The sequence below is a fragment of the Carlito syrichta genome, unplaced genomic scaffold, assembly GCF_000164805.1.
Source record: "Carlito syrichta isolate Samal-C Ts95f unplaced genomic scaffold, Tarsius_syrichta-2.0.1 Scaffold95860, whole genome shotgun sequence".
NCBI lineage: Eukaryota > Metazoa > Chordata > Mammalia > Primates > Tarsiidae > Carlito > Carlito syrichta.
The window spans coordinates 34,090-46,171 of NW_007039956.1; the positions used below are offsets into that span (position 1 = coordinate 34,090).

Below are 12,082 nucleotides of genomic sequence, written 5' to 3' on the forward strand. Positions count from 1 at the left end.
GATGAGGTCTCGCCAAGTTGCCCAGGCGGGTCTCAAACCCATGGGCTCAGACAATCCACTTGCCTCAGCCTCCCAAAGCGCGGGATAACAGGCTGAGCCACCAAGTCCGGCAACTGAGAAATTTTTAAAACATGCATTAAGTTATTTAAAATTGTAATATGTATGTTAACATAAGTAGTATTTTAATAAGCAGTAACTATATTATTCATAATAAAAAAGTGTAGGGAGAATGTTGGCACTGTTTTACATAGAAGCTGGCTGGATGCTATCTGCTTCCACAGTCGGTCTGTCCTGAATCATATAGCACCGGGAAAGTTCCAACATGCCCTCGTGAGAGAAAAGAGGCAACTGACATCTCAGTCTTAGCATGAAGATAGCTTTGACTTCACGAACCCACGAAAGGGTCTCAACTTGCAGAACCACTGCCCGAAGCTGAGTGAGTGAAGGCTGGGACAAGGCCGCAGGTCACTTGAGTCCACCTCGAGCTCCAAAAACAGGCATGAGGAGTAGGTGCGACATGCTCCCAGCCCTGGGCATGTCCGCAGCAGGCTCTCAGCCGCCAGTCACCATGTCAGTAAGCCCCATTTTCTCTAACACCCGTACACATATGCATCTAAGCAGCTGCAGAGGCTTCATAGAAAACACCTCTCGCCAGGCTCGGTGGCTCAGCCTGTAATCCCGCGCCTTTGGGAGGCCGAGGTGAGTGGATGGCCTGAGCCCGCGGGTTCGAGACCCGCCTGGGCAGCGAGACCTCATCTCTACAATACGTCAAAAAATCAGCCGGGCGTGGTAGCACACGCCTGTAATTCCGGCTACTCAGAAGGCTGAGGCGGAAGGATTGCCGGAGCCCACCAGGTCGAGGCTGTGGTGGCGGGGAGCGGCCACTGCACTCCAGTCTGGGCGAGAGTGAGATTCCAACTCAAAAAAAAAAAGAAAAAAGAAAACACCTCTCTCGCATCTGCAAACCCAGGGCACGCATGCACCTGGAACGACTGGAGGGCCCACCGCTGTCAGCAGCAAGTGTATGCTACACATCAGGTCGTCCTCTAGGGCTCAACGGCTCCTAACTCTGATTCTGACTATCTTTGATAATCTGATGTATTATCAAAGTGTCTAAAGTTTTTATGAGTCTTTTGCCTGATCATAAAGCAACTACACACTCACTGCAGTACACTTTGAAAACACAGAAAAGTATAAAGAAAATTTCACATATTACTTATATACTTAAAAAAACAGTCAAAAAGAAAAGTCATCTGTAACCCTGCCAACTTGAAATGCATAATTAACATTCCTGTTTATCTCCTACTGGCTTTTTCTATGCACTTTTGCAAAGTTAAGATCATGTTGTGTACACGCAATTGTGTTTTTTACTTAATACACTCCTTTTCTTGCTTTAATAAAAATGCTTCCTAGGATTTTTAAATGCCTGCATAATAGCTCATGGTTTAGGCAACAATATTCCCAAGAGCCATTTAGATGACTTGGTGAAAAGGTGGGAGCCAGCTGGGTGCAGTGGCTCAAGCCTAGAATTCCAGTACTTTGGGATTGCCTGAGCCCACGGGTTGGAGAACAGCCTGAGCAACATGTGAGACCCTGTCTCTACAAGAAATCAAAAAATTAGCCGGGTGTGGTGGCGCACACCTGTAGTTCTGGCTTCTTGGAAGGCTGAGGCAGAGGGATCTCCGGAGCCCAGTAGGTCGATGCTGAGGTGGCCGTGAGCGTGCCACTGCACTCCAGCCTGGGCAATGGAGTGAGACTCCGACTCAAAAAAAAGAAAAGGGGGGAGGGAACATATCCAACAACGGTGGCTAAGTAAACTAGGTTACATTTGTTCAGTGGAATACTACCTAACCATCAAAAACGATGCGGGAAATATGTATGCATTCATTCACTCCTCCCTTCAACAACCATCCATCTTTCGTGTAACCACTGCCGGCCAGCCCTCAGAGTGAGCACTAGGAACAAAGTAAGCTGGCAGGGGAGCAGCCACTAAGGGAAAGAGCAACCGCGGCCCCTCCCAAGGGCTCTGAAGTCGGTAAGTAAGATGCTCTGCTGGAAAAACCGGGTGTGGGCAGCCTTCTTCAACAGGGGCCACGAAAGGCCACTCTGAGGAAGGTGGGCCTGACGAGGAAGAGGCAGCCAAGACTGGGGACAGGCGAGGACAGCACAGCGGCTTGATGTGGAAGGAGGAGCACGGGCTGGGCACTTTCTGGAAACTGAAGATGGCCGTCGTGGATGAGGCCTTGCAGCCTCGACACAGAGTAGGACTCTATCTCCAGGGCGCTGGAAAGCCACGGAAGGCAGGACGCCACCTGATGCGCTGCAGAGACGGGGCTGGGGTAGGAGGGGAGGGAAGAACAGAAGCAGAGAGTGGAAGGCAGGCCTTCGTGGCCGTCCAGGCATGAGTGGCGCTGTGGAGAATGGTGATGAATGGCTGGACTTGGCATGTATGTTGCAGATGAAACCGGCAGGGCAAGGGGACGAGCTGGATGTGGGGAAAGAAAAGAAATGGACAGCTCCTGGGGTTCTGGTGTAGGCAGAGACACGAGCGTAGAGACCTTCAGAGAGACTCAGAGGGGAGGTATCCAGGAGAACGCCAGGGGCTCTCTTGTGAGATGGGCACGATGCACCCATGGGGAGCTGTGGGGTGGGTATCCCAAGGCAACGCTGGCGCTCGGAAGGACAGCCTCTGCTAGAATGAACCGCTGGGGGGCTGTCACCAGAGGCAGGAGGCAGGGTTGGAGAAAGGGACTCCGACAGTAAGATGGGGTGCACACATGGTCTCGCGGTGAAATCAGAAGGATGGGAGACTATGGGACTATGGGAGAGGAGGCAGAGAAGACAGACTATCTCCACAGCTCTTTTAAGAAGTTCTGCTGAAAGAGGTAGCAGAGAAAAAGCATGAAAGCTAACATGGTAGACAGAGATGTGAAAGCCAGGTAGGGTTGGTTTGTTCTTAAAGGTGTGAGAGATTAGAGCTTTTTTTTTTTTTTAAGAGACAGGGTCTCTCTGTTGCCTAGGCTGGAGTGCAGTGTTGCAATTATAGCTCATTGCAGCCTCCAACTCCTGGCCTCAAATGATCCTCCCACCTCAGCCTCCCAAAGTTCTGGGATTATAAGTGTGTACCACCACTGCTGACCTAGAACATTTTTTATGATACTGGCAATAAACCAAAAGGGAAGGGCAGACTAGTGATGCAGGAAAGGATGGATCACTGGAAGACTGAGCTCCCTGAGGAGGAGGAAGCGTTTAGAGCCAAGACACAAGAGGAGAGCCTGACCTGGGACAGGAGGCAACTACCACATGGCACCCTGTGGGAAGGAAGGAGGGAACTTGCCAACGGGCTTGGCGACCTGGTGGCAGAGGTGAGCGGTTTCCTGGTTGGAGACCAAAGTCATTGGCTAAGAGCGGGGGAGTATACGTTAGATTTGAAGGAAAAAGTTACCACATATCTTCCTGGAGACTGGGAAAGTGAATTTAATACAGAAATGTCTTAACATTGATGGACAGTACTAGGGCTAATTTGAAGTTCAGGACCATGAACTTAAAGTGAAACCAGGCAGCTTGTGTGTTTTTTTTTTCAACAATGTTCAGCGGCCCAGGTGCAAGAAAGAAATCTTGGTTTCAACTAAGGTTAGATTTTTCTCATATGAGTACAAAAGAGAAAGATATTCAAAATATATGACCAAGGGAGGGGGGAAAAGCATGCTATGACTATTCTTAAAGCAGATATGCATTCAAAAATTAGAAAATCTTACATCAAAATGTAATTTTTGTGCAAAAAAATTATAATTAATCTTTACTTGCCAATTTGTGTCTTCCAATATTGTCCCAGGCTTTTTGCATAGAAAAAATGCTCTAAAAATCATGTATCAGTGAACATCTTTGTGCCCAGGGCTTTTCTTAGCACAAATTATTCTTTTAGAGGACCTTTCTGGGTATGGAATAAATTAGTAAAAAGTATAAATATTCTAGACTCAGTCGGGTTTGGTGGCTCAGCCTGTAATCCCGCGCTTTGGGAGGCCAAGGTGAGTGGATTGCCTGAGCCCGCGGGTTCGAGACCCGCGTGGGCAACTTGACAAGACCTCATCTACACAATAAATCAAAATGAGCCGGGCGTGGTAGCACGCGCCGGTAGTTCCAGCTACTTGGAAAGCTGAGGCGGAAGGATCGCCAGAGCCCAGCAGGTCGAGGCTGTGGTGGTCGGGAGCGGCCACTGCACTTCAGTCTGGGCGACAGACTGAGACGCCAACTCAAAAAAAAAAAAAATTCTAGACTCTTGATAAACTCTGCTGAATTAGTTTACAAAAGTATTACTCACCCCCTCACCAGTACTGTGTGACTCTCCAAATTAACATACTAACTGATTAATACCTTGAGGTTTGTTTATTTTAACCTTTGCCACAATGACAGTGAAATACAGTGTATTTCACTGCCTTTACTTGAATTTATTGTATTACTGAGAATGAATATATATTTTTTTAATTTCGTTTCATTTAATTTTTTATTTTTTTATTTTTATTTTATTTTTTTATTTTTGAGTTGGAGTCTCACTCCGTCGCCCAGACTGGAGTGCAACGGCCACTCCCGGCCACCGCAGCCTCGACTTGCTGGGCTCCAGCGATCCTTCCACCTCAGCCTTCCAAGGAGCTGGAACCACAGGCGCGCACTACCACGCATGGCTAATTTTTTTTTTTTTTTTTGATTTATTGTGGAGATGAGGTCTCACGAAGTTGCCCAGGCGGGTCTCGAACCCACGGGCTCAGGCAATCCACTCACCTCAGCCTCCCAAGGCGCGGGATTACAGGCTGAGCCACGGAGCCCAGCTATGAATATATTTTCTTGCCACTAAACGTTAATTTAAACTCACTGGAAAAAATATTTCACTCACATCACCTTTAGATAGGGAAAAGCAGAGATATAATCACAAAAATCAAACCAAGCACCACAAGTGTTAAAAGACACACATAAGTAACTGCTGCCACGTAGTCCTTCCTATGATTGCTTCCCTCCCGCGATTCTCAGGCATATCTTTGCCTGGGTGTTGTTAACAGCCGTTCTAACCCTGCCCTACATTTGTCTAATCCAATACTGAAAAGGAAACAAGGATTAGAGCCCATTTTAGCTTTAAGAATCAAGCAGCTTGGGGTACCTCCTCCTTGCCACTAATCCCCAGCAAGCACATCTCCACTGTGAGTCCTCTGCATGGGGAAACAACAAAGCCTTCTGGAGCTTTGCTTATTTCAAACCACGCGTGTCTACAGCCAAAATGCCTGTTCTGCTTCCCACCTAGCCCACACAGATGTGTTCAAAAGACCAGGGGCAGTTCTGATTTCTCCATCATTTTGAGGACCCTGGTGGGCCTCCTTCCCTTATGGCCACATGGGTAAGAAAGCGGGTTCCGGCCATTGGCTTGCCAAGCTGGGGTGTGGCCATGTGCTCTCTGAGCTATGGCCCGGCCATGTTTTCTGGGTTGGGTCTCCTCCCCTGCCTTGGGGAGGTAAATCTCCTCTTTCTCTCTCTAATTTTTTTCCTAAATAAACGGTTTCCTAACCTGAAAAAAGAAGACAACAAAGAAGCAAGTGGGCTCCTTCTCAACCACACCTTCTAGGTCCTGAGTGACCCAAACAGCAAACCCCTCCGAATTCCTGAGCAAAACAGCAGGTGGCCTAAGATTGCTGCGACATCCTCAGGTGTACCCATTATTTCAGCCGAAGTCCCAAAACCCAGCCTCTAGCAATGGCTATAGCAGCTCCCTGTGAAGCCCACCCTCATGAGGCAGGACAACTAGCATAGCTTACAGATAGGTGAGTTCCCTGCAGGCAGGCACAGCTTAGATAATTAGGAAACTAGATGGCCAGGCTTCTGGGCACCATCTTATCAGGACAATAAGCACTTGCATCGACCAGGCACACCAGACCCAACCTTGGAATGAGGGACCCCGGCACAGTCAATTACAAAGACCAGAAACAAAGGCAATAGGGAGTTACTGGACATACCGAGGTGTGTCACTCTAACAGAAAACCTAAACAGTCACTTTTCCTATGATGTCAAAAGGTCCCCGTGAGACATGAAACAGTAAGCATTGAAACCACTGATCAACAACTTGCTGTAACCCACATAAGCCCACAAATCTTGACTTAGAAGATAGGTTGCTTAATCATCATTTTCGTCAATATATAAAGCTTTATGCTAACAGCCAGCCTGCAGCCTTTCCCTAAAGCCACCCGCATTCTCTCTTGAATGTGTCCTTTTTCTCTAATAAACTGTATTTTAAAACTCCTCAGTGACTCACTCTGAAATTCTTTGCTGTGTCGAAGACAAGGACCCAAGGAGCAACTTCACCCCGTGCTACACAGCCTAACAGCCAGGGACTCATCCCTCCACAGTGACATATGCCAGACACCCTGTGCCCAGGCCACAGTCAAACACCTGAAATGGTATGACTAATATTCGATGAGCCAGAAGCTTGGGAGAAGTTCAGCCAAAGTCCGCAAGTCCATGCACAATTCAAATACTCTGCGTTCAGCCGACCAAGCACACCACAGCCCCCAGAACAGCCACACCAGACTGGGAGGAGAAGAGCCTCTGTGCTGCTGGGAACTGAGGGAGCCCAGCCTTGAACCGCAACTCCGTCTCTTTTTCTTTTTTTTCTTTTTCTTTGAGTCGGAGTCTTACTCGGTCGCCCAGACTGGAGTGCAGTGGCCACTCCCGGCCCCCGCAGCCTCAACCCGCTGGGCTCCGGCAATCCTTCCACCTCGGCCTTCCGAGTAGCCGGAATTACAGGCACGCGCGACCACGCCCAGCTGATTTTTTGATTTATTGTAGAGATGAGATCTCGCTGCCCAGGCGGGTCTTGAACCCGCAGGCTCAGGCAACCCACTCACCTCGGCCTCCCAAAGGTGCGGGACGACAGGCTGAACCACCGAGCCCAGCTCATCTCTTTTTCAATCCCAAGTCCCACTAGGGGATGCCCAGAGCATTGTGACTCAACCGTAGAAGCTCTCCTAAAAAGCGCCCCGCTGGGTGTGATGACTCATGCCTGTAACCCCAGTTCTTTAGGGGGAGAGGGGGCTAATTGCTTGAACCCAGGAGTTTGAGACCAGCCTGGGCAACATTGTGAGAACTCATCTCTACCAAACCATTTTATTTTTAAAATTAGCCAGGAGTGGTAGCACACACCTGCAGTCCCAGCTACTCAGGAGGCTGAGGTGGAAGGATCACTTGAGCCAGGAGGTTGAAGCTGCCATGGGCTGTGGTTGATGTGATCATGCCACTGAACTCCAGCCTGGGTGACAGAATAAGACCCCTTATCAAAAATAAAGAACGAAATAAAAAACAAAAAACAAAAGGTACCCTCTTGACTGAAGCCCGAGGGTGTGGGGCACCAGGCTGGCTACTCAGCCCAAACCATTCACTCCTCGTGGTTCAGAAGAAGCGTCCGAGGGAGTGCTGAAGTCAGACAGACCAGGGTTCAGATTCAGGCACTGGCTGCCTGTGCGCCCTTGGGCATGTTTAAAATGCTTTAAGCAGCTGGGCGTGGTAGCGCACGCCTGTAATTCCGGCTACTCAGAAGGCTGAGGCGGAAGGATCGCCGGAGCCCAGCAGGTCAAGGCTGCGGTGGCTGGGGGCGGCCACTGCACTCCAGTCTGGGCAACAGAGTGAGACTCCAACTCAAAAAAAAAAAAAAATGCTTTAAGCTTCAATTTCCTCAACTGGAAAATTAAAATTGTAATATTCGAATGGCCTATTGTAAAGATTAATGAGTTAAAAAGTCTAGTCCAGTTCCTGGCACGTGCGAGGCACTCCACAAAAGGCACCTTTTGCAATGTCACGATAAAAGTATATTATTGGCTGAGCATGGTCACTTGCCTATAATCCCAGCACTCTGGGAGGCCAAGGTTGCTTGAGCCCAGGAGTTCAAGACCAGCCTGAGCAACACAGTAAGACCCATCTAATGTTTTTAAAAAGCATATTATTCATACAAAGAAAATTATGCAACATTACTTCCGCCAATCAATATATATATTTTTTGAAAGCAGGATTTATCGAGAGGACAGAAAAGCTCCCAGAATGGGAGGGGGACCTGAGAGGGTTGCCCAATATTTTTAATACAATGTAAAAATCCTCTTAAAATGAAATATCTAGTTAAAATATAGTTTTAAAATAATCACGAAAATATTCAGATAGCAAACTAGATGGGTATTTCATCAAAAATGTCAAACCTTTCTGATCTGTAATAAACATGTGAATGCATCTTTGGAATAATGGCAACACAGCACCAATGTATGTGAATCCTAAATGAAAACATAAAGTTGAACATAAACACACCTTCTCCCCTCTCTCCGAGAGGACAGAGTAGCCTCCGGCTACCTGGGAGTGAAGGCGGAAGCATAAGCAGAGGCCACAGAAGGTAAAAGGTATCCAACGTCACAACACAGGCACACAGGACTGCATTTTAAGTTGCTGTTATTGAACGTTGCTTCAAAAATTCACTTAGACAAGAAACAAAATGAGATGAGAAGGATAAAGGATTTTTACCTGCAAAAACCAAAGCTATTAGAAACATAAAAATGCTTAGTAAGGTGGCAGATATAAAAGAAACACCTAGGCCAGGCATGGCAGTTCACGCCTATAATCCCAGCACTTTGGGAGGCCAAGGAGAGAGGACTGCCGGAGCCCGCAGGTTCCAGACCAGCCTGGGCAACCTGGCAAGACCTCATCTCTACAATATATCAAAAAACTAGCTGGGCGTGGTGGCATGCGCCTATAGTTCCAGCTACTTGGAAGGCTGAGGTGGAAGGATCACCGGAGCCCAGCCGATCGAGGCTGCGGCGAGTCGCAGTGAGCCATGATCGTACCACTGCACACCAATCTGGGCAACAAATGAGACCCTGACTCAAAAAAGTGTAAGCAGGAAGTGAAATTGCCCTCCTGACTCCCACGACTGAGGGGAAACAACCACTAACAAACAGTGTCGGTGTGCCCTTCCAGATCCTTCTCTGCCACACGCAGTGTGGGAAGGCACCACATACACGTGGGGCTCCTTGGTGGGATATCATACACCTCGCTCTGCAACTGCACCGTCCACTTGACACTGCAGACACTCCCTTGTATCACGTCGCACGGCTCTACCACGTGCTTTCAAACTAGTCTTCCATAATGTGGACAAAATTTGTACAAACCTCTTTAAATACATTCCTAAGATTAACAGTCTCCACGTGGAGGCCTGTGACTGATGTAAATCAGTTTAGTGAGGACTTTCTTGTAAGTCTAAACACAAACACAGAGGATCCGTAATATTTTTTGGATCTATGAAGCAAATTTCATCCTGTGGTCTGGGAGATGAAGTATTCTACCTCTTTGGGCTGCAACATTTTTATATTGGAAAGAACCTTAGAAATCATCTGAGGTCAGGTTCCAGGTCCTCACCTGGGAGCTGAGGTACTCCCTGCAGAAGACAGCCATCCAGAGTGTGAGTAAGACACTAAGTGGTCTCTCCAGAATTAACAGAAACTGGTCTCTGGACCCACTCGAATGCCCCTCCCACAATACATACTGTCTCGCTGGCACTAGCACTGACTACACTCTGAAATTGAATCTTTCTCTGTTATGTGGCTATGACCACCTTGACACAGTAAAGCAAAGTGAGTCAACTGGGTTTGGAACCAGGTGCTTACAGTTTGATCCTTGCCCCTCCATCTACTAGCTGTGATTCTGGGCAAGTTATTAAATCTGTTTCACAATTTCCCCATCTGTAATATGGGAAGGACCACACCTGCCTCAAAGGGGTATTATGAGGATTAAATAAGCTACTGTGTATAATGCACTTAGCTCAGTGCTTACAATGGTATTTAACACTGTTGGCTATTACCATTATCACCTAGTAAGTGATACCACAGTATTTTGTCCTTCCTAGTAAGGAATAATACACACACACACATACTTTTTTCAGTCAGGGTTGCCTAGGGTAGAATACAGTGACATGATCATGACTCACTGCCGCCTCGACCTTGGCTCAGGCAATTCTCCCGCCTCAGCCTACTGAGTAACTGGGACTGCAGGTGTACACCACCATGTCCAGTTCATTTTTATTTTTTTGGAGAGATGAGGTCTCGCTATGTTGCCCAGGCTAGTCTTGAACTCCTGAACTCAAGCAATCTGCCCACCTCGGCCTTCCCAAGTGCTGGGATTATAGGTGTGGGCCACGATGCCCGGCCAGAAAGAATCCAGCAATTCCAATTAGTTTTTTATTGCTCCTCCATGGAGTTTGTAATGTTTTCTGTCTTCTAGTTTTTTTCTCTGTATACCATTTTTTATATCCATTCAACAATATTTATTGGACACCTGTTACATGCCAGACATCCTTCTAGGCACTAGAAAGACCACATGAACAAGTTAAAAAAAATGGCTGATTATAGCCGGGCTTGGTGGCTCAGCCTGTAATCCCACGCCTTTGGGAGGCCGAGGTGAGTGGATTGCCTGAGCCCGCGGGTTCGAGACCCGCCTGGGTAACTTGGTGAGACGTCATCTCTACAATAAGTCAAAAAATTAGACAGGTGCGGTAGTGAGTGCCTGCAGTTCCACCTACTTGGAAGGCTGAAGCGGAAGGATCTCCATAGTCCAGCAGGTCAAGCCACTGTACTCCAGCCTGGGCGACAGAGTGAGACTCTAAAAAAAAAAAAGCAGTCTCAAAGGCCTTTTGCAAGGACTGTTGGGGAGTCACAGCCTTCAGGGACATGCCTGGTTACATAACAATGGCTATTCCAGCCATACAAGGCTGGAAACAAGATGGATTTGAAAAAAATTCCTCCATTGACTCCTTTCCCAAACCTAGTCAAGAGTGGGGTACTTTGTGAATATACAGTTACAAACTGCTCAGATAAAAAGCTTCTGCCATCTGAAAATTCTTCTATATACTAATTTTTTTAACCAGTTTCCAATTGAGATATCACAACATTAGCCAAAATACTTTTTTTTTTTGAGTTGGAGTCTCACTCTGTCACTCAGCCTGGAGTGCAGTGGCACTCTCATGGCCGCTGCACCCTTGACCTCCTGGGCTCAGGCAATCCTTCCACCTCAGCTTCCCGAGTAGCTGGGACTACAGGCATGCACTACCACACCCGTCTAATTTTTTGATTTATTGTAGAGATGAGGTCTCACCAAGTTACCCAGGCTGGTCTTGAACCCCTGGGCTCAGTCAGTTCTCTTGCCTCGGCCTCCCAAAGTGTTGGGATTATAGGTGTGAGCCACTGCACCCAGCCCAAAATACTTTTAATAGCTCACATTAAAGAAAAAAAGTAATCGATAATTCAGTCTCAATAAGAAAAAAATTGCCCACAATAATAGAAATATCGGCCGAGCTCAGTGGCTCAGCCTGTAATCCCAGCACTTTGGGAGGCCGAGGTGAGTGGATGGCCTGAGCCTGCGGGTTCAAGACCCGCCCGGGCAACTTGGTGAGACTTCATCTCTACGATAAATCAAAATGAGCCGGGCGTGGTAGCGCGCGCCTGTAGTTCCAGCTACTTGGAAGGTTGAGGCGGAAGGATCGCCGGAGCCCAGCACATCGAGGCTGCGGTGGCCGGGAGCAGCCACTGCACTCCAGTCTGAGTGACAGAGTGAGACTCCAACTCAAAAAAAATAAAAAATTTTAAAAAAATAAAATAACAGAAATAGCTAACTTTTTTTGAGTCAGGCTTTCATTCTGTTGGCCAGGCTGGAGCGCAGTGGTACCATCACGGCTCACTGCAGCCTCCCAAGCAGCTGGGACAACAGGAGGGTGCCACCACACCTGGCTAATTTTTTTACTTATTGTAGAGACATGGTCTTACTATGTTGCCCAGGCTGGTCTCAAACTCCTGGGCTCAAGGATCCACCTGCCTTGGCCACCCAAAGTGCTGAGATTACAGGCGTGAGTCACTGAGCCTGACATATCTAGCATTAATTGAAGGTATATTTTCTTATATGTTTTACTTATTTATTTATTTATTTTTGGAGTTGGAGTCTCACTCTGTCGCCCAGACCAGAGTGCAGTGGCCGCTCCCAGCTACCGCAGCCTCGTCCTGCTGGGCTCTGGCGATCC

At 47.7% G+C, this 12,082-nt stretch overlaps 1 protein-coding gene across 1 annotated transcript in view; it reads right to left on the reverse strand.

The window, feature by feature from the left end:
- Positions 1-7,200, reverse strand: part of STXBP1 (syntaxin binding protein 1) — a gene marked incomplete at its 3' end in the record, with an annotated part of 41,127 nt that extends 33,927 nt beyond the window's left edge. The window contains exon 1 of the mRNA XM_008062070.2: positions 7,183-7,200. The remainder of the gene's footprint in view (positions 1-7,182) is intronic.
- Positions 7,201-12,082: the final 4,882 nt, after the last annotated feature.